Genomic DNA, 22,495 nt, shown 5'->3' with positions numbered 1-22,495 from the left:
GTGCCGCCAGGGCGGCCGACGCGGGGGATGAGAGGAAGTTAGCACTCCATGGGTCGGAGTGTAGACTAGCGCAACACTCACCGTCGACTGAAGGTGTCAGCGTGCAGAGAAAAGTGGTGACAATTGATGCGTGTCCAGTCTGCGGCATGGAAGCTTGATGGAAAGATAGCTTTTTGGAGTGTACAATGGTTCGGCGTGTGCGACTACTAATGGACCAGGACCTTATGGAACACATGATGGCAACAACAGAACCATGTGCCCCCACAAAAAAACGAGGAACCATATGGCAAAAACTGATTATCTTTAATGATGGAGGTGTTATTGCACTTTGGGCTACCTGGACGATAAGGAGGAAGCTTATTCACGAGGGAATTACTCAAAGTTTGTTGTCAACTCGTCTTTTTGGTACTAATCCGTTATAAAACACGTATCTAATCAAGATCAGTTATAAACCTTGTACTTAATGTTGTACTGTAAAAACTAATCCGTTTTGTTTTTGTAATGAAGGCATGCATCTGGTCTGAACTTTGGTGCGATTCGAAGGCGTTCGATTTTCTGGTTGGTGCGATACTAAGCGATGCGATCTCCCAGACGTACAGATGCATAATGTGGGAAGCGCGCAACGGTCAACAACTTTCCCTGCTTCGATCGTTACCTCTTCCCGCGCATCCTATAAATTCCCATGCAACACAGTCATACTTACTGAAACCAGATCAGCCAATTAAGCTAGCACAGGCCTCGGGGTACGTAGCAATGTCCAGGCCGACGTCGTGCTTGGGAGCGGTCGCCATCGTACTGATGTTGCTGTGCGCCGCCGTGTCCTCTGCAGCTGCGCAGCCGCGCCGCCCGCTGCCGCCGAACTCCCGCGTGATCCACCCAGGGACGGTTCGGCAAGAGGACGCAGATACTCACGTGCGACAATACCAAGGACAAGAGGAACCCCTGCGTGGCCACCTGCGACAAGCGCTGCCCCAACGAGTGCCTCGTCCTCTGCGCCAGCTGCAAGACATACTGCTGCAAGACATACAGCTCCGATCTTTCCCAGTCTCAAGCCATGCATTCCATTCCTTTTTAAGTGATGGAAGATAGAAACTCTACTCATGGAAGATCAAGGACAATTCGATCTTGATGGACCTCTCTATCTATCTGAATATGCACAACATATATATTAATTCAATGCTAATGGTCTAGACCATCAGCGACGACCTTTCTGACGATACTAATACAAAATCTTCTTCTTGAAGTGTGTGACTTCTACCCTGGGATGTCCTGCGGTGACCCCCGCTTCACTGGCGCCGATGGCAACAACTTCTACTTCCACGGCAAGAAGGACCAGGACTTTTGTGTCGTCTCTGATGCTGACCTCCATATCAACGCCCACTTCATCAGCAAGCGCAACCCCTCCATGAGCCGAGACTTCACATGGATCCAGGCCTTGGGCATCCGCTTCGCAAACCACCGCCTCTACTTGGGTGCCATGAAGACCTCCCAGTGGAATAATGACGTTGATCGCCTTGAGTTGGCCTTCGACGGAGCACCGATCGACATCTCTACTGACATTGGCGCACAATGGCAATCCACCTCCGTGCCTGCCCTTACCGTCACAAGGACATCCATGACAAATGGCATGAGGGTCGAGCTTAAGGGTGTGTTCGACATCATGACTAAAGTAGTGCCCATCACGGAGAAGGACTCCCGCATCCACAACTATGATGTGACAGAGGATGACAGCCTCGCGCATTTGGACATTGGGTTCAAATTCTACGGTCTCACCGACAATGTTCATGGCATTCTCGGCCAAACCTACCGCTCCGACTACGTCAACAAACTCAACGTGAGTGCTAACATGCCTGTGATGGGTGGTGTAGCAAGCTATGTCTCCTCCGACATCTTCGCCACCGACTGCAAGGTCGCTAGGTTCGGCCACAATGGCGGCATCTCCATGGTCACAACTAGGGCCAACTAAACTATTGCTCAAGACAACATCGGTTAATGTAATCGGCCTATTGATTGGCCAGTAATAATATGTGAGGATTGTAATGTTACAATTATTTTCAATAAAAAATACTGGCCTTGTGGAAAAAAAAAGGAATTTGCTTTCCATAGCAAATTGTAATGGTGCTTCCCTATTTTTGCGGTTTTATGTTAACACGATGTCATGTGGAAAGTACTCTTTAATTTTGTCCTCCAACTCTTGTTCTAGCACTCTTCATCGAATGCGGATATGTGGAACATGGTTCTGGGGTACCCGTTATGAATTGTAGATTTTTTTTTGAGGGTAACACAAACCGCTTTATTTAAGTAAAGTCTGGGATCTCATCAGAGATCACATCTAACACAAAGTCTGAAGACACCATTAGCCCAGGCTTACATAACTCTTCCTCTACCCCTACCTTAGCTAACTTGTGTGCGGCGTTATTGGCAGTCCGTCATACCCATGACACTTTCACATCGTTGAACCAACTAAGCATCTGCTTAATCTCCTCTACTAGCGGCCCCGATGCCGACAGGTTCTTGTTCGTGTCTCCCAGCATGCTCGCGACCACTTTGCTGTCTGTCTCCAGATGTAGCTTCTCAACGTTGATCTCGCTAGCTAGCTCGACCGCCCGTCGGCACGCCATAAGTTCTGTTGTCTCGGCGTCCGCAACACCGGCGAAAAAGTTGCACGCAGCCGCACGGAAATCGCCTTGGTCACCCCGGAGTACTAGGCCTCCAGCACCGTTGCCCCCGTTTCTGGAGACGGTGCCGTCGGCGTTGGCTTTGACCCATCCCGTCTCCGGAGCAGCAGAGAGATGCATTTCTCTGGTGTTCGTAGCTGAAGGTTTCCTCACATGTACTGCTGACCATTCGGTCATGTAGGCCAGAACAGATGCTGCTAATACCTGGGGCTCTGCTATTTTCTTTCCTTCCTCTGTTTCATTTCTAGCTAGCCATAGCCCATACGTGGTGGTTTCCTTTCATGCAATGAAATGAAATCGGGGGCATGCCCCTCAAGTCAAAAAAAAAAAAACATACGTGGCCTGCACCATTGCTTCTCTCTCGCCGTCCGAGGCCTCCGCGAACCACCCTAGCAGTCATGATGATAGTGCGCTCGAGGGGTCAACCGAACACGGTGGGATCGCCACCGCAACTCCTTTCTCCGACCGCATTATGTTCCAGAATAGCGCCGAGTGTGGGCATGACCAGAAACGGTGATGAAGTGTTTCTTCTCTTCCGCATCCCACACAGAAGACACCGTTCTTGATTTTCCTTCGGTATAACTATGAATTGTAGATTTAAAACAAATAGAAGAGCCTAAAAAAAACTGTTTTTTTGGTTGTATACATGATTGACTGGTATACTTGAGTATTAAGTTTCACGAGGAAATGACATAAGTGTATTCTGGGTAAAAATAACAAAATGAAAGCTATCTCCAAAAACACTGTTTGAAGGAATAGTAAGATGGACTGTATTTTCTATACCCCTGGTGTCATTCCTTCACGGAACTTTATACATGAGTTGAATGGTCGATCAACTTTGATATCCCAAATTTTCATTTTGATTTTTCTACCGCCTCCGATCCAAAAAAGAGTGTCGTGACTTTAGTTCAGAGCTTTAACTGAATTTGAACTAAAGCGATGAAACTTTTTTTGAATCGAAGGGAGTAGTATTTTTTTTTAAATTACTATTCATATGGGTGTGTATGGAACCATGTTCACGTGTGAACTTTTCACTAGACTAGAAAGCTCAGCTACTTTATATTGCGTCAGACCAGTCCAGCTTTATGTAAGACTAGTGGTTGGGGGCCGCCATTGCGGGCCTCCTGAGAGTAAGTTGTGGCGGTGCAAGGTAGGAGCACGCCCCTTCCACTTTCTTGTTTATTCCATCACACTCAAAGTACATGTATATTAGGACTGGTATGCGACAAGTTTTTAACTGAAACTTTAAGATGGAGCCATGCAAAAACAACACACTTAGAGAATGTATTCTGGAGGTTACATGAACGATGATGGTGGTTCAAAAGTAATGGATAGCACATGGCAGCGTCCAAAAGTAGAGGCATACTTCTTGCTGTCTTAAGTCAGACTTAAAAGGTCTTATAAAGATAGAAATATACCCAGCCCCTACAGCATGATCAGGGCCACCCTGCTTGCTTGCATGGTACCTCGTGCACCTGCCGTATGAATGAAGATTAATTCAACTATAAACATGTAAGAACTCCCGATGTGGTTAGATGTACGTAGAGAAGACTGTTGGGTTGAACAAAACAATTAATTGTAGATAAAACTGACCAGAAAATGACCTTTTGACCGATTTGAGAACATGAGCTGACATGGATAGATTCAGTAAGAGTTGGCTACATAGCAATTAATTTGGGGAATGATTCTCAATTATTAGTATGAAATAGACAATATCAAGAAATTAAGATCAACCTTTATATTTGAGATATCTTGCTCTGTCGCCATGTCGGCTCTTGGCTCAGGAATAAATTCAAAGAAGCGCTAGGCACATGTCTTCAAGAAAATGTGCCGATAAACAACAATTTTGAACATAAAAGCTACAACTATACTACCCTAAATGAGAATTATCTGAAGACATTAAATTAGTTTTTCTGTCGCTCTGAAATTCCAGCAGCTTTGTTAGGCCAGCCAAGAGCTTTTGTTATAGAAATGGACAAAAGGAATAAGCTAAGATTTCTCATCTATTTGCATTTTGTGTTTTTTTACTCCATAGGTCACTATATACAATTTTCAGTTTATACCCACGTGTTATAGAAATGCTGCTTTGTTTTTCAATTAGAATGGGCCAATTTTTGTAGAAATGAACTACCATATCAGAAAATCACTTGATCCAGAGTACAATTCAAATTCATATTAACCAACATACGCTTAGTCACCGAACAATCAAGAAAAACTCATCCAAGATTTGGATATCAATGGTATAATGACAATTGAAAAGGTTCACTGTTGACCCACCTACCTGCTAGGCTTCACTGGTGGCTAAATAAAATCCTAGAGATTGTTATAGTGTATTACATAGCTAGAGCAGTCAAAAAGAAGTACCTATCACGTGCAAATATCTAGCTATGGGCCACATCAGGCAAATCCTCATTTGATCTTGAAAAGCTATGTGAATAAGGCAAGATTGAAGCTTCCGGCTTTTGATTTGATTCTGATATGCATGCCCGTGGAAGGTCAACTCGCCCAATATTTTCTTTGTGGAGATCGTCTCTAGATCAGCTGTGACCTATGTACAAGAAGATAACTTAACAAACCAACAAAATTAGTAGGATATTGCATATCTTAGAGAGGAAAATAGGAGGATATCAAAGGATTGCTTTGGATTAGGTACATACAACAATGTGAGGCACTTGCAGTATGCAGTCCACCTCCTGTATGGGTTCTGACTTGGTGATATTAACAAATTACTGGGTATCGGTCTTATTCATTGGGTCTAACACCTAACATAATAATTGTAGATCTACAAGTATGTTGACCAGTTAAAAATATTATACAAAATGTTCAAACATAGGCTGATGAAGTAAGCAAAGCATATATATTAACCAGTTAAATATCTGTGCTAAAGGCAAGGATGTGTTGTTGATACCATGACAAGAGGAAATCCAAGCTAAATATTCCTCTCAGATGATGTTTTTAGCAAGGAATTTAGGATAGTAGATCATTAAACCTGCTTATCGAAATAGGTGGCAGGCATCACCAGCTTCTTCCAAAATATTTGCCAGAATGTACTTTATGGGGTCGAGTTCCTTCACATAATTCAAAATCAAAAGCATCAAACCCAACTGACACAAGACGGCAGGACCCATGTGTCGGAAAATGCAGCACCGACCTCCTCGTAGAACACCTCCTCGAGCTCATCCACTGCTCAGATGAAAACATGATGAGAAACAATGGTTACGGCAGTAGTATTGTAAGCACCAGTTGTGGTATAAAATTTGTGATGATAATCCACAACAAAGATTTAGCCATACTCTATAAATCCAAAAATTTCTTTGACAACAAGCAAATCGTCCCGAGAACAGAATTCTTTGAGTTGGATAATTCACAGATATTCAGTTATAATGAGGGAAGTAAGGAGTTGAATACATTATAATACAACATCATGACATCTAAAACATTTTAATTCTGTTTTAGAGTCAAGAAAATTCTCAGCTGCAACTGAGAGTCGATAAAAACAGACACCAGCAGCTTGCCTCTGATAAGTACATGATTTTTCCGAACAATGTATGGACAGCAAGCTTAGGCTTGAGACCTTGTTCTCTAAACCCAGATAAGTCCATAACTATTGGACCAGCAATATCATAAAACACAAAATATCCTCAGCGGCCAGTGCTCTAGCAGTGTGCAACCATAATCTTACACATCAAGTTTAGTTGTGAATCAAACTAAATTATCATTCCTACCAAATACAAGGAAATCAATAGTTCACAATAAGAAAGACATAATATTTTGAACACTATCATGCAGCGTTCACAAAAAACAGAGTCTTTTGAATGGTTAGGAAATACTATGTGTTCTCTAAGAGTACCAGTTCAGAAGAAGAATAACAATACCTTTTTCCCGAACAATTCGTCTTGATATCTGATTCAGAATTTCAGCAACTTCATTATCTTCAAACATTGATGCTTTCCTAAGACGTATGAGATCCAGAACCACATCAGGATTGAATTGTTTTCCATTCAGTGTGTATCGGATGTACATTCTTACTACATCATCCATGTCAAATCCTGTCTGAATACATGGGGAAAAAAGGTTAAAGCGTATCTGTAGCCAGATAGCTTTGCGACCAACAATATAATAAGAAAACCATTAGTCAAACAGCAGTAAGAATGGCCAAAATTAACCTAGACCAGTGACTTTTGTAAGGATAGTAACGAAGACAACAACAAACAATACGTTATCCTGCTAGAAACAACAAGTTGTGGCAGTAAGAAATACTGTTGGGCATACCAAATGATGGCTGTGGGTTAAGCGCACCAGGATGCATCGTGTGTCCCATGGCCGTTATCTCATACTGGTGGCAGAAGGCGGGGTTTCCCTGTTGCTTTCCTCCCCTGGACTGGGCGGATCAAGTCACCGTCTTCATGTCTTCCTGCTTGCAAGAAGGATGTGTATCTCGGCTTTTTTTTATTGTTTAGGCGCACGTTAATCTGCTCGTAGGGATGCATGCAAGCATTAGAAAAATGGCATTGTTAATGATGGATTTAGTGCAAAAGGCCCATTATTCTAGCAGAAAAGCGCAGGCGCAAGTACAAGTTAAGCCAATTAATTAATGAAAAAACTGTAGTAAGTAGTACTGTAAGCAGGGAGGCTGCCTCCAATTTGTATACATTGCATTACGAATTCACAGCACAAGGGAGCATGAGATGATACTACAAGCCTAGGAAGGAAATAAGCTTCTTCTATTACGGACGGATGGACAGAAGCTCAGCTTACAGGGACAAGAACAAACCAAGAAAGGAGCCACTTTTGTGATCAGATAATCTAATTAATCCTAAATCACAAGCTTCCATCGGATCCCAAGAACAGATAAAGCTTAGATTTATAGACATCAGAAGGCACCCTTTCTTGGCGTTAATTTCTTAGAACCAATGATCGAAAACCCTAAAGAAAAGTAATGCAATGATAACTGGAAGGAAAGCTAAATATCTTTGTCTTTCTCTTCCCTCTCCTTCTCTGCTCTTAATGAAGAAAATTAAGCAAGCCATCATGTAATTTTTAGAACTTCAGTGACATCAAATCCAGCCGTCGCCGCAACAACAGCTCGAGCTGGAACCTACAGGCGCACGACACAATGATAAGCAACCAAGCACTATTGTTGGATCCAACACAGGACGAAGGGTTGATGGCGGGGAGGAAGGGAGGAACACAGTACCTCGACACGGGAAGGGGCTGGGGTCGGGGGGAGGAGGGCGAGGGAGCGCGCGCAGCAGACGGAGCTGAGGAGATTCTCGTCGACGCGGGAGAGGTTCATGCCGCCGCCCTGGATCAGGAGCAGGGCAGGAAGACGAGCGGCGAGGCCCCCGACTCGAAGAGCTCGCCGTCGCCGTAGAGGAGGGAGGGGCAGGGGATGAGAGAAGGCCAAGGGCGCGGTAGGCGGCAGCGCATCGCCCCGCATCTCAGCGGCGCCGTGCCCCCTCGGTGCAGCAGATCCGGCAGCGCCGAGCAAGAGAAAGGAGCAGAGGAGGAGGTTGCGTGTGGAGAAACCTGGGGCAGCTGGCCAATGAAAACGCGTTCCTAGTCCGACGAATCGCTTCTCGTTTCTTTTTTTGTCGACGATGTGGACATCGCGAGCAGGCGCTCTTTCGGAAAAAAATTCCGTGCGTACGGGCTGTAAATCTCCCCCCGTGCATACCCTGCATTAGATGACGCCACGTGGTCCACCTCGCCATCCGACGATTCACTGCTCAGATGCTCGGTTCGTTGTTTCTCGGCTCGGCAGCCCTTGCGTTCGGCTCCAAAACTTGCCATGTACGTACGATTCCGGCTCCCGTCAGCTACGCATGGATTGATTCCTAACATATGCATGAAGATTGCTAGCTTCTGCTTCCTCGATGCAGCCAGGGAAGTGGCCATTCTATCCTGAATTTCTCATGGCCGAGCAACCAGAATATTGTCATCTAGGCCACGGGACTAACGGCCAGTTCGCCGGCTCAACGCTTACTGCAGCGGACGGAACGGTAAACATCTCGGCCGGGCGTCCGAAACGCGTCCTCTCCATCTCCATCCCATGATCAGTTCGGGCCGGAGCGACAGCCGCGGCCGACACGGGCCATTCTGCCGCAATCTGAAGCAGCACTACCGGGGAGAAGGTTGGGAGTGGCCATGGCGGAATCTGACAACGTCGCCTCCAAGGAAGACAAAGGTTTCTACAAGGAATTCAGTGCTATTGAACATACTGCGCGCAGAAGGTTGAGTAGCCTCCCTGTTGCAAAGGTTTTCATGAGCTATATATTTTTCCCTGCAAAAATCGTCAACTATAAAGTTGTAGCTATTCAAAGGCAAAACTGTTGTAAAGTATCAAATTTTTGGGATTTGCTGATTCATTTGCAATATAAGTATTTTCCAAATTGCCTGTGCTCAAAAAGTTCTCAGATTTCGTAATAAAAAATTAGCCTGACTTCATATGAAGTTTAGGCCTACACAAAAAGAGGTAGCATCTTTGCTACTGTTGAATAGCAAATCAGAGAAACCAGAGAAACAATAAAATAGTTAACCGCAGATTTATGGCGACATCAGATAACACATGCAGATTTTTGGCAAGAAGTCAGATAGATATTCCAAATTCCATTGTTTACATGAATTGGTCCTCACAATCTCAGGGTACTCATTATACAAGCAGGAAGCTACATCAGTTTGGTTCATTTTGCCAAAACATGAGCTCCTTCAGTACAAGACATATTTATATGACGATAGCTACAGAAAAATTTCACGGTTTTACATATGATATCATCAGTAGTGATGCTAGCTAGTATGGGATCGGTCTTGCTCTGTGCTCTTCATCTTGTTGATCAGCGACAAGCAATCTGATGCTATTTCCATTTGCCCTTCTGGCTGCTTGTATAGATCCCAAGTGAACTTGGATTATCAAACCATAGCCCACACCCCGTGAATTAGACAAAACCATTATCGAACAAGAAGCAATCAGAAAAGATTGCATCATCTCCGGTTTCCTGTCAGTCTCCTTTTCTCCAATGCTGAATTGGTTCCCAATTTTTCTGCAAAAAATGAATTAGTAAGTTTGTTCGGTTAAGACAGTGAAGTATACAGATGTGCTATCCATGACATCGCAGCTTCACAAGTGACAAACGTGGAAGAAACTTTGTCCAGGGTGAGACAATATTAATCTTTGCGTTGCCACACATCATCAAGGTGGTTCTGCTCACACCAACGATTCCAGACAGCTACGTACTAAACAGTGATTAATTAAATGTTATTGCTGACCACTTCCGCTAGAACGAAATAGATTGACATTTTTTTTCGCGGGGTGAAATAGATTGACATTAGAAACAAAAATCAATCAACATGAGACAAGGGGAGCAGCGGCGAGCAGAAGAGAAAGGGAATCGGAGACGTACCTGCGTCGTCTGGCTGCCGGCCGCACTCCCTCTATCAAGTGTAGGACGAGGGCGGGCGGGGGACGAAGCAGACGATGGTGGAAGCAAATGATCAGCCGGTGGCGTACGACGGAGACGACTGGGGTGGCGGCGGCGACTACGCCAAGGGATGCAGCGGCGGCGCCTGAATCTGACTCTAGTGCAGATGGGGTAAGGGATTGTGTGCCCAGTCCAGCCGAGCCGAAGTTTGAGAGGTTGCGGGCTTGTTTTGCAGGAGCCGAGAAGGGGTGCTCGAGCCGAGGAAGCCTGCGCACGGGAGCGGATCGTCGGATGGCGAGGTGGACCACGTGGCGTCATCTCACACAAGGTACGCAGGGAGAGCAGTTTACAGCCGGTATGCATAGAATTTTTTTCCGCTCTTTCTCGTCGACGAAGCGAACCTTTTGTCGCATAGTTAATCTGACGTGGAGAGCGGAAAGGCACGCCCATGATGTGCACGTTAATGTTTCTCGATTGTCGTAGGTCAGCGCCTGACTCTCGCGTGAGCGCAGAGTCAGATCTCTATATAACAAGTACTACCTTCGTCTAGATGAATAAGTCATTCGCGTAGTTTTAGGTCATTGATTTAAGAAATTAAATATATGTTATAACGCCATACCCTGCATGAGTGTGTGGATCTCTGCCTCAAGTGCATCATTATAATTGAATAAGAACCGGTAGGCGTCAAAGATCACACTCTCTTCATGCCGTGGAAGAATCATGCTGTCTGTAGCCGTCCCATCCTAACCAAGGGAGGACCCATCAACCGAAAGGGCAACCCGATCCGTCGGCGTCAGCAGCCAAGGCATGTAAGGGTCGGTGCGGTCACCGTCGGCCTCAGTAATCATCCAGCACTGGCAAATTACCCTTGAGAATTTCATCTGTGCTATAATACCTTGCCTGTATAAGCAATTTCATGTGGCTGTCAAGGAATATAACAATCGCCTCCGGGGTGGAATATCATTGCCATGCACCAAGTCCGAGCGCAACTACCAAATGCACAAGGTAAGCAAGATAAACCTATATTGTTCCACATCACTACACCCTGCCAAGGCGCCAACACATTCAACAACCAATCCTTGCCTGTGTCTATCAGCACACTTCTATCAGAGAGCGGCCAAATCACCCTCATCAGCTTGAATAGTTTGGTAGCATGGTCGCAGGAGATCAGGGCGAAAGCTACTTTCAACTTTAATACCGTAGAGAGAACAAGTGTCATGCTTTGACAGATGCCTATACAACTTACGTAGCAAGGGCACCAGGACTCTACACCCTTCCACATCATATCTTGTTTCTTCTGCAGAACCAAGGCATTCCAAATGCAGCGCGACATAGGTCGGGCTCCATCAGGGACAGGGTTGTTACTGGACGCCCCACCTGCAACTCATCATCATGCTTGTATGTAGCTAGCCGGTAGACACCCTTCACCGAGAAACGTCTATTCTTTTCAAGGACCATGCGAAAAAAAGATCTTGTCAGCTGCGCGGAGAGATACAGATCTTGACAATCTCGTAAACATCCCTCAACCAAAAGGGATCATGTAACCGTTGCACGTTCCAAGTACCGTGTTCATCCAAAAAGTCTGACACCTAGTTAGACCGACATTTACGCTCGAGGTTGTTACTGGACGTCCCACCTGCAACTCATCAACATGGTTGTATGTAGTTATTAGCCGGTAGACACTCTTCACTGAGAAATGCCCATTCTTTTCAGGGAACCATGCACAAGGATCTTGACAATCTCCTGAATATCGCTCGACGACAATTCATCATATAACCTTTGCATGTTCCAAGCACCGTGTTCATAAAAACAAGTCGAACGCCCAGTTAAACTGACATTTATGCTTGGGAGATATAGGGCGGAAATCCCAGTTGAACCATGCCATTTTTATTCCCCCTTCTCCATCCCCACCAATACTGCCGCAGCATCAAACATGGGTAACATAGGTGGGGATGGCTTGTGAAACTGATTTAATAAGAAGTAATTTGCCACCCGACGACATGTACTGCTCGCTCCAATCCAGTAACCTCTTCCACAATTTGTCTTATAGGGTCTCAACCCTACCCTTATGCATTCCGCCTTCTGGCACTGACAACCCCATATATTTGGTTCAAAAACTTGTTGCAAAATTTTCAAAATCCTCTTCACTTCCTCCACAACAGGCTCCAGACAGTTATCAGAAAAAAAGATACTTCTCAGGGTTAATAAGTTGACTGTCGTTGACGCATAAGTGTTCAACTTAAGACCTAAATGGCAAAGAATCATTGCAAACAAGAGGTGAGAAATAACAGGTACCCGTTGGCAAACCTTGACACCTGCCAAACCATCCTCCGCCACTGACTTATGTTGGTGAGAGCTACCAGAAAGCGCGCCAGCAACAAACAAAAATGAAAACAGGAAGACTGGATCACCTTGGCAGGGGCCCTCGAGGGCGTGAAGGATTCTAGGAGCTTTCCATTGAACTGCACCAAGTATTGCACTGATGTCACAGAAGCCATAATCGGAGAGATCCAGTTTGGAGAGAAACTCCACCTAATTAACGCCTTCTCCAAAAAAGCTCGGTCCAGATGGTGATAGGCTTTAGAAAAATCCAGCTTCTAGGCACAACAAGTTGTATTTTCACATCCGCTCAGAAAAAAAGATTGTACTTCAATATTTTCCTTATTTTCAAATATATCAATATTTTATTGACAAATACACGAACAATTTTTTGCGAAGGAAATACATGAATGTTTGGTATAATACATGAACATTTATTTTTTTACGTGCACATTTTTTCAAATGCACTAATAAAGTTGTGGACTGAGTTCTGAAATGACAACTTCTGAAATGGTAAAAGCACTAATAAATCTGGATCATTCATAGCCTGCAGACAAGCAACGGGATCGCCACAGCACATGAGGACAAGGCTGCGGTCATCTTCGAGCACTTCAACTCCGTCCTCGGCTCCAAAGGAGCATGCCCAAGATCCATTGACTGGCACCAGCTGCAACCGCCCACCATCTGAGGGGGCGGACTGGACAATCCCTTCTCTGAAGACGAGGTCTGGGAGGCGATCAAGGCCTCGCCGGCAGAAAAAGCTCCGGGGCCGGACGGGTTCATCGGAATCTTCTTTCGAAGTTGTTGGCAAACTATCAAGCACGATATCATGCAGGCTTTCCACCAGTTCTACTGCATGGCCGACGACAAGTTTGCTACCCTCAACTCTGTCCTAGTAGTACTGATCCCAAAGAAGGATGGCGCAGCAACAGTTTCAGACTTCAGGCCAATTAGCCTAGTTCACTCCATAGCTAAGTTGATCACCAAAGTACTCTCCATGCGGCTCTTCAACATCATCGACTCCATAATATTGCCGGCCCAGTCAGCCTTCCTATCAAGAAAAAGCACGCACGGCAGTTTCCTCTATGTCCAAAACACAGTTAGGTCGCTGCACAGAAAAAACACGCCAACGCTACTGCTCAAACTAGATATAGCAAAAGCTTTGGACAATGTCTCCTAGGAGTATCTGCTCGAGCTACTATAAGCCCTAGGCTTCTCGGCTAGGTAGCATGATTGGATCGCCATGCTGCTGGCGACGTCAACCTCCTCCTTCCTACTGAATGGCATGGCGGGGAACCAAATTCTACACTGTCGAGGTCTCAGGCAGGGTGACCCCCTGTCCCCTCTCCTTTTCATCATTGCCATTGACCCCCCTGCATCGTCTCCTCCAACGTGCCATGGAGCTTGGCCACCTTGACTCGCTGCCGGGCAGGGACCTCTCGCTGCAAGTCAACCTGTACGCAGACGATGCCATCATTTTCGCCAACCCAGTGAAGGAGGAAATCGATACCCTGATGACCATTCTTCATGATTTCGAGCAAGCATCAACACTGAAAGTTAACCCTCTGAAATCATCAGTAGCTGCAATCAGGTGCAACCACATCGACCTACAGCAGGTGCTCCAAAATTTTGGAGGACAGCAAGCCCAGTTCCCTCCGCGGTACCTTGGATTGCCTGCGACCATCTCTAGACCGCGCATCGTTCATCTGCAGTTCATCTCTGACCAGATCAGAGCTCGGCTTGCAGGATGGAAAGGAAGGCTCATGTCCATAGTGGGGAGTAGAGTTCTAGTCAGAAGCGTCCTAAGTGCACTCCTAACTTTTCCCCTGACTGTGCTGAAGGTACCAGAAAAAACTGCTAGTCGAGGTGGACAATATCAAACGACGTTATCTTTGGGCCCAAGAGGAGGAAATCGGCGGTGGGAAATGCAAAGTCAGCTGGCCGGTGGTTTGTACTCCGATTGAAAACGGTGGCCTGGGCATCCCGGACTAGCATCGCTTCAGCCATGCACTCAGACTCCGGTGGCTATGGCTCTCGTGGATCACACCCAACAGGCCTTGGGTGGGCATGCAGCTGCCATGCTGAAAGGATCGACATAGTTGACTAGAGGAGGGGGGGTGAATAGGCAACTAACAATTTTTAGCTTTTCTTTACCAAATTAAACTTTGCATCAAAGTAGGTTGTCTAGATATGCAACTAGGTGAGCAACCTATATGATGCAACAACAACAAGCACACAAGCAAGCAAGGGATATAACACAAATAAGCTTGCACAAGTAAAGGCACGAGATAACCAAGAGTGGAGCCGGTGAAGACGAGGATGTGTTACCGAAGTTCATTCCTTTTGAGGGGAAGTACATCTCTGTTGGAGCGGTGTGGAGGCACAATGCTCCCCAAGAAGCCACTAGGGCCACCGTATTCTCCTCACGTCCTCACACAATGCGAGATGGCGTGATTCCACTATTGGTGCCCTTGGAGGCGGTGACTGGACCTTTACAAATAAGGTTGGGGCAATCTCCACAACTTAATTGGAGGCTCCCAACGACACCACGAAACTTCACCACAATGGAATATGGCTCCGCGGTGACCTCAACCGTCTAGGGTGCTCAAACACCTAAGAGTAACAAGATCCGCAAGGGATTAGTGGGGGGAATCAAATTTCTCTTGCTGGAAGTGTAGATCGGGGCCTTCTCAACCAATCCCTAGAAAATCAACAAGTTTGAGTGGCTAGGGAGAGAGATCGGGTGAAAATGGAGCTTGGAGCAACAATGGAGCTTAGGGTTGGAAGAGGTGGTCAACTCGGAGAAGAAGACACCCCTTATATAGTGGAGAGACAAATCCAACCGTTATCCACTTAACCAGCCTGCGACCTGCGGTACTACCGCACCAAACTAGCGGTACTACCGCAAGGGCTCGCGGTACTACCGCTGCCACGGCAGGAGCTAGCCCAGGCCTGTAGCATAGAAGCTGGGGGCGGTACTACCACTGGCGCAGTACTACCGCTCCCCCTTGCGGTACTACCGCAAGGCAGGATTGGACTAGCCTGGGAAGGGCGCAGACAGATAAAAATACATCAGTGGCAACTTTTGTTGAGTTTCAAACAGTGCAAAAATCCGACAAGGTACTACCGCACTTGGCACACAGTATTACCGCGCAGGGAGCGGATGTAAAAAATTACATCCGCCCCTACTTCCGCTCATGTTGCTGTGCCAGGCCAGGACTCACGGTACTACGGCTCCCAAGGAGCGGTACTACCATGAGCACTTGCGGTACTACCGCAATGACCTGCGGTACTACCACAGGGGCCTGCGGTACTACCACAGGGGCCTGCGGTACTACCGCTCCGAAGAGCAGTACTACCGCATGCCCCAGAACAGCAACACTAGGAATCCTTCTTTCTGCATATACACAAAAAAATGGAGGATGCTCCATAGTGCTAAGGGAAAGGAGGTGCAAAAGGAGTAAACGTGTACGTGATGATTCCACCCAAACCTTTCCAAAGTGGACCCCCTCTTAATAGTACGGTTTTCCTACGACTCAAATCCACCGAAAAGAAACATAAAAAAGCGTCGTCTTCAATAGTCTTCGAGGGGCACCAAACCGTCTTGTGCCTAGTGATGAAATGTTTGAAATACTCAAGGCACACGATTAGTCCGCAAAAACATTGTCACCAATCACCAAAACACCTTAGGGATAAATATGCCCTTACAATATCCCCCTTTTTGGTGGATTGATGACAATATGGGATTTTCACAAGGGAGAAAATATAGAACATGAGCAAACCACACATCTCTAAAATATAGACTGGCTCCCCCTAGATGTGTGATATCTAGATAAGTGCTTTGGATTACACGGCACACATACTAGGATCAACACTCCCCCTATATTTTATAGACAAGGCATATCTTGCAACAATAAGGCTAACACTAAGCAAGATAGTAAATATGAGCATAATATAAATAGCACAAGATATCATAAGCTCAATAAGGTGCGAGAGATAGAGTGCATATGTCTTACACCATATGATAGATAAGTCTCACAAGCTCAAACCAAAGCAAACAAGGTTCAACGGAACAAACACAAGCAAAGCAAACACAAACACGACACACGACTCGCAAATCCCTACACTCTCTCCCCCTTTGGCATCGAGACGCCAAAAAGGCAGAGAGGACACCTACAACACAAGTGGTGGCTCAAGCGGAGTAGTCACTCGCACGCTCTTCGTCGGACTTGGCAGCGGGGATGGGCTCCTCCTCAGAATCAGTCCATTTGTAGCCTTGTTTTACCATCCATTCGGCCTCTGGAGTGATGTGCTCCTCGGAGCTGCCAGAAACTTCCTCTCCAAAAACCCTCATGATCTTCTTATCGCGGCGGCGACTCTCCTTGGAGGCAACGTGAGTCCGGTACTACCCCTTTGCCTGCATGCAGAACAAAGCCTTCATCTTGGCCTTCAGCTTCTTAGCCCATGAGGGCTCAGTGGAGGGAGGGGCATACCCAGCAGAGCGGTCCTCATCTGCATCCTCCTCCTCAATTTCCTCCTCATCAACAACCATCTTAGCAGCCTCAGCCTCGGCACGAGTAGTAGTGTTAGCCCACTGGGGCTTGATACGGAGTCTGATGGGGTCATGACGGGTCCAGTCAGGGGCCAAAAACTCCTCGATGGGATAGAGCTTCTCCCAAGTCTTCAAGATCAAAAGGAACAGATATGGTCCATAGATGGGTACCTTGCGGGTGAACACCGCGAACCGAAGCTCGCACCACATGATATGTGAGACATCAAGTGGTTGTGTTTGAGAAATGCACGCCTCCTCACAAAGGAGCATCATGTCCACAAGATAGGCATGCACCTTGTCCTTGTCCCCAATGCGTGGAAAGAGGGAGTTGCAGAAGATCCGGTGCATGATGTCAAGGAACGGGTTGAACAACCACGTCGTCTTGTTATTGGCCAGTTTCTTCCCAACATAGTACTGTTGAAGCTTGTCCTTGCTAGCTGACTCGGCGTTGGCATGAGGGCGAACACCAATAGGCGTGTTGAGCCCCTCATCCGGAACATGTAGCAAATCCATGAAGTCCTTCCAGGTAGCAGTCAACTGACGGTCCTCATCAGTATGAAAGTGAACCGAAGCAAAGAACTGGGCCACAAGCTCGGGGTCATAGTCTAGGTGGAAAGAGATCACATCCTCAATGGAAAACTGCTCCATGAGATCCAAGGCCTCACCAAAGTAGGCACGGTGCTTAGCATCCCTCATGTGATTCATGTCAATCCAGTGCACGTCCACATAGATGTTCTGTTTGGCCTTGATCACATCTAGGTAAATAAGATTCTGCTGCTTGGTCCAAAACAGGTCATTCCCTCTAAAGTTTGCACGAGGATTCACATAGGGGTTGATCTTCCTTAGAGAGACAAACTCAGCAAGAGGTATCTCATCCATGCCCTTTAAGGGTTCCTTGTACTTGCTAGCAGAGGTTTTGACATTGCGCTTGGGGGCATTGGAGCCCTCTGGAACATCATCTTGGTTGTGCAGACGTTTGGAGCCCGTGTCACGGCTTGGGTTGGAACGACGAGCAGGGGCACCGGAGCCACCACCTAAGACACACACGAAACACGCAAGACAAACGAGAAGGATCAATGCAAAGACCACAACAGAGTAGGTGAAACAAGTAGAATGCGCACTTGTTAATTGCCATGAAGAAGATTTGACAACAATGGTAGTACTGCTTGTCTGCGCGGTACTAAAATTTTAGTGCCGCTCCTAGTCGGGGTAGTACCTCTTGGCGGCCCGGTAGTACCGGGGCTTGGAGCGGCAGTAGAGCTTTAGTACTGTGTCTCACGCGGTAGTACTGCTCCTGAGGAGCGGTAGTACCATGGGAGCGGTAGTACCGCACCTGAGATGCGGTAGTACCGCACGGCGTCAGATCCAAATCAATTGAATCTAAGAACAACTGTGACAGCGAGGCGGTACTATGGTTGATCAAATCTACCATAGGACAACAAATCAAGTACAATTTCTACGTAACACTACTCTCCTACATCCTACTCTTGCAAAGATTTGGCCTAAAATCTCAAGAACAACATGCATCTCCTCAAAAACCTAGAAGCAAAAGAACGAACAAAGTAAAGAGGGATTTGGGGAGAAACCTTGTTCCATGGCAAGAGGAAGTGGTGGCGAACGATCCCACCGGTCGAATCCGAGGAGAGCAACCAGAGACGGAGATCCGGCGAGGGTCTCCGGCGCCGTTCTTGAGCGAGAGAGAGAGAGAGAGAGAACATGGAGAGAAACTAATGAATGGGTATGGGGGAGTTGGAACTCCCCCTGCCCGCTCTTAACCCCCACGCGCCCTCAACAACGCGGTAGTACCGCACGTCATCGCGGTAGTACCGCCCGAGCAGAAGTACCGCACCGTGGGCGGTAGTACCGCTCCCCCGGGCGCCAGTAAAAAAATTACTGCCGCGTTGGGTGCGGAAGTACCATGCGCTCCTCACACGGTAGTACCATGGCAGGTCGTGGTAGTACCGTGTACTCAAGAAGATGCAAGTTTCAAGAAGAGGGAAAACAAAGCCTTTGCATGGCAGCCTTCAAGCGAACGGACAAACTAACACACAAGATCGACACGACGAAAGGAAGACAAGAGACAACAAGGACTAAGACACTCAACACAACCTCTCCAAAGAGAGGGCGGTGGTCGGAGCCACCTATGTTTGAGTCAATTGGTATGACACTGCGGAGAATTATCCTTGGGCCCATGACCAAAACTCGTCTCTGAAGCACAAGTGCCATCAATAATGGCTAATGTGAAAGAGTTAATCAATTTATGCATAATGGGGGATGGAGAGTTCATTGAGAGAACAACACTCCCCCTATGTCCATGCCTACACCTAAACAAGATAACAAGTTGAGTATGGTGGGGTGTGCAAGGGCTCAAGCAACATTGCTCGAATCAATGATATTTAGATCATGCCTTAACTCGCGAAATCTTGCTTCATCCAAAGGCTTCATGAAAATATCTGCAAGGTTATCATGAGTGTTGACATAGTTGAGCTCGATCTCCCCTCGCCTAATGTGATCCCGGATGAAGTGATACTAAATCTCAATATGCTTCGTCTTGAAGTGTTGAACCAGGTTGAGAGAAATCTTGATCGCACTTTCATTATCACACCAAAGAGGCACTTTGTCACAAATGAAACTGTAATCCTTTAAAGTTTGCCTCATCCAAAGAAGTTGTGCACAACAACTGCCGGCGGCCACGTACTCCGCCTCGGTGGACGAGAGAGACACACAACTTTGCTTCTTGGAAGACCAACTTGAAGGAAATATGCCCTAGAGGCAATAATAAAGTTATTATTTATTTCCTTATATCATGATAAATGTTTATTATTCATGCTATAATTGTATTAACCGGAAACATAATACATGTGTGAATACATAGAAAAACAAAGTGTCACTACTATGCCTCTACTTGACTAGCTTGTTGATCAAAGATGGTTATGTTTCCTAGCCATAGACATGAGTTGTCATTTGATTAACGGGATCACATCATTAGGAGAATGATGTGGTTGACATGACCCATTCCGTTAGCTTAGCACACGATCATTTAGTATGTTGCTATTGCTTTCTTCATGACTTACACATGTTCCTATGACTATGAGATTATGCAACTCCCGTTTACCGAAGGAACACTTTGTGTGCTACCAAACGTCACAACGTAACTGGGTGATTATAAAAGTGCTCTACAGGTGTCTCTGAAGGTACTTGTTGGGTTGGCGTATTTCGAGATTAGGATTTGTCACTCCGATTGTCGGAGAGGTATCTCTGGGCCCTCTCGGTAATGCACATCACTAAAGCCTTGCAAGCATTGCAACTAATGAGTTAGTTGCGGGATGATGTATTACAGAACGAGTAAAGAGACTTGCCGGTAACGAGATTGAACTAGGTATTAAGATACCGACGATCGAATCTCGGGCAAGTAACATACAGATGACAAAGGGAACAACATATGTTGTTATGTGGTCTGACCGATAAAGATCTTCGTAGAATATGTGGGAGCCAATGTGAGCATCCAGGTTCCGCTATTGGTTATTGACTGGAGACGTGTCTCGGTCATGTCTACATAGTTCTCGAACCCGTAGGGTCCGCACACTTAAGGTTACGATGACAGTTATTATGAGTTTATATGTTTTGATGTACCGAAGTTTGTTCGGAGTCCCGGATGTGATCACGAACATGACGAGGAGTCTTGAAATGGTCGAGACATGAAGATTGATATATTGGAAGCCTATGTTTGGATATCGGAAGTGTTCCGGGTGAAATCGGGATTTTACCGGAGTACCGGGAGGTTACCGGAACCACCTGGGAGGTAAATGGGCCTTAGTGGGCCTTTACGGAGAAGAGGACAGGCGGCCAGGGCTGGGCCGCGTGCCCCTCCCCCTAGTCCGAATAGGACAAGGAGAGGGGGGCGGAGCCCCTCCTTCCTTCTCTCCCTCCTCTTTCCCCCTCCCGAATCCTATTCCAACTAGGAAAGGGGGGGAGTCCTACTCCCGGTGGCAGTAGGACTCCTCCTGACGCTCCCTCTCCCTGGCCGGCCGCACCCCCCTTGCTCCTTTATATACGGGGCAAGGGGCACCCTAGACACAACAATTGATCAAGTTGATCGTTTAGCCGTGTGCGGTGCCCCCCTCCACCATAGTCCACCTCGATAATATCATAGCGGTGTTTAGGCGAAGCCCTGCGTCGGTAGAACATCAACATTGTCAGCACGCCGTCGTGCTTACGGAACTCTCCCTCAACACTCGGATGGATCGGAGTTTGAGGGACGTCATCGGGTTGAATGTGTGCTAAACTCGGAGGTGCCGTGCATTCGGTACTTGATCGGTCGGATCGTGAAGACGTACGACTACATCAACCGCGTTGTGCTAACGCTTCCGCTTTCGGTCTACGAGGGTACGTGGACAACACTCTCCCCTCTCTTCGCTATGCATCACCATGATCTTGTGTGTGTGTAGGAATTTTTTTGAAATTACTACGTTCCCAACAGTGGTATCAGAGCCTGGTTTTATGCGTATATGTCATATGCACGAGTAGAACACAAGTGAGTTGTGGGCGATATAAGTCATCCTGCTTACCAGCATGTCATACTTTGGTTTGGCGGCATTGTTGGATGAAGCGGCCCGGACCGACATTACGCGTACGCTTACGCGAGGCTGGTTCTACCGACGTGCTTTGCACACAGGTGGCTGGCGGGTGTCAGTTTCTCCAACTTTAGTTGAACCGAGTATGGCTACGCATGGTCCTTGCGAAGGTTAAAACAACACCAACCTGACAAACTATCGTTGTGGTTTTGATGCGTAGGTAAGAACGGTTCTTGCTAAGCCCGTAGCAGCCACGTAAAACTTGCAACAACAAAGTAGAGGACGTCTAACTTGTTTTTGCAGGGCATGTTGTGATGTGAATGGTCAAGACATGATGCTAAATTTTATTGTATGAGATGATCATGTTTTGTAACCGAGTTATCGGCAACTGGCAGGAGCCATATGGTTGTCGCTTTATTGTATGCAATGCAATCGCCCTGTAATGCTTTACTTTATCACTAAGCGGTAGCGATAGTCGTAGAAGCATAAGATTGGTGAGACGACAACGATGCTACGATGGAGATCAAGGTGTCGCGCCGGTGACGATGGTGATCATGACGGTGCTTCGGAGATGGAGAACACAAGCACAAGATGATGATGGCCATATCATATCACTTATATTGATTGCATGTGATGTTTATCTTTTATACATCTTATCTTGCTTTGATTGACGGTAGCATTATAAGATGATCCCTCACTAAATTGTCAAAGTATAAGTGTTCTCCCTGGGTATGCACCGTTGCGAAAGTTCTTCGTGCTGAGACACCACATGATGATCGGGTGTGATAGGCTCTACATTCAAACACAACGGGTGCAAAACAGTTGCACACACGGAATACTCAGGTTAAACTTGACGAGCCTAGCATATAACAGATATGGCCTCGGAACACGGAGACCGAAAGGTCAAGCGTGAATCATATAGTAGATATGATTAACATAGTGATGTTCACCATT

The 22,495-nt window shown here is 46.5% G+C and overlaps 1 long non-coding RNA gene and 1 pseudogene across 6 annotated transcripts; one reads left to right on the top strand and one right to left on the bottom strand.

The window, feature by feature from the left end:
- Nucleotides 1-1,966, top strand: part of LOC119300407 — a 2,483-nt pseudogene extending 517 nt beyond the window's left edge.
- A 1,940-nt stretch (nucleotides 1,967-3,906) lies between these two features.
- On the bottom strand, nucleotides 3,907-8,234 carry LOC119304000. 6 transcript variants are annotated; one of them, XR_005148043.1, is made up of 5 exons: nucleotides 7,876-8,234; nucleotides 6,951-7,776; nucleotides 6,554-6,731; nucleotides 5,043-5,861; nucleotides 3,907-4,153 (listed from the first exon to the last, which is right to left on the bottom strand). It is a non-coding gene; the product is annotated as an uncharacterized LOC119304000 (long non-coding RNA). The 6 variants fall into 6 exon arrangements; XR_005148042.1 differs by lacking the exon at nucleotides 3,907-4,153 and having other exon boundaries at nucleotides 4,882-5,226; nucleotides 5,336-5,861; XR_005148044.1 differs by lacking the exon at nucleotides 3,907-4,153 and having other exon boundaries at nucleotides 4,882-5,460; nucleotides 5,668-5,861.
- Between the last annotated feature and the right edge of the window lie 14,261 nt (nucleotides 8,235-22,495).

This window comes from Triticum dicoccoides, chromosome 5A (assembly GCF_002162155.2).
Source record: "Triticum dicoccoides isolate Atlit2015 ecotype Zavitan chromosome 5A, WEW_v2.0, whole genome shotgun sequence".
NCBI classification, from domain to species: Eukaryota; Viridiplantae; Streptophyta; class Magnoliopsida; order Poales; family Poaceae; genus Triticum; species Triticum dicoccoides.
This window is presented reverse-complemented; position numbering and strand designations above follow the sequence as displayed.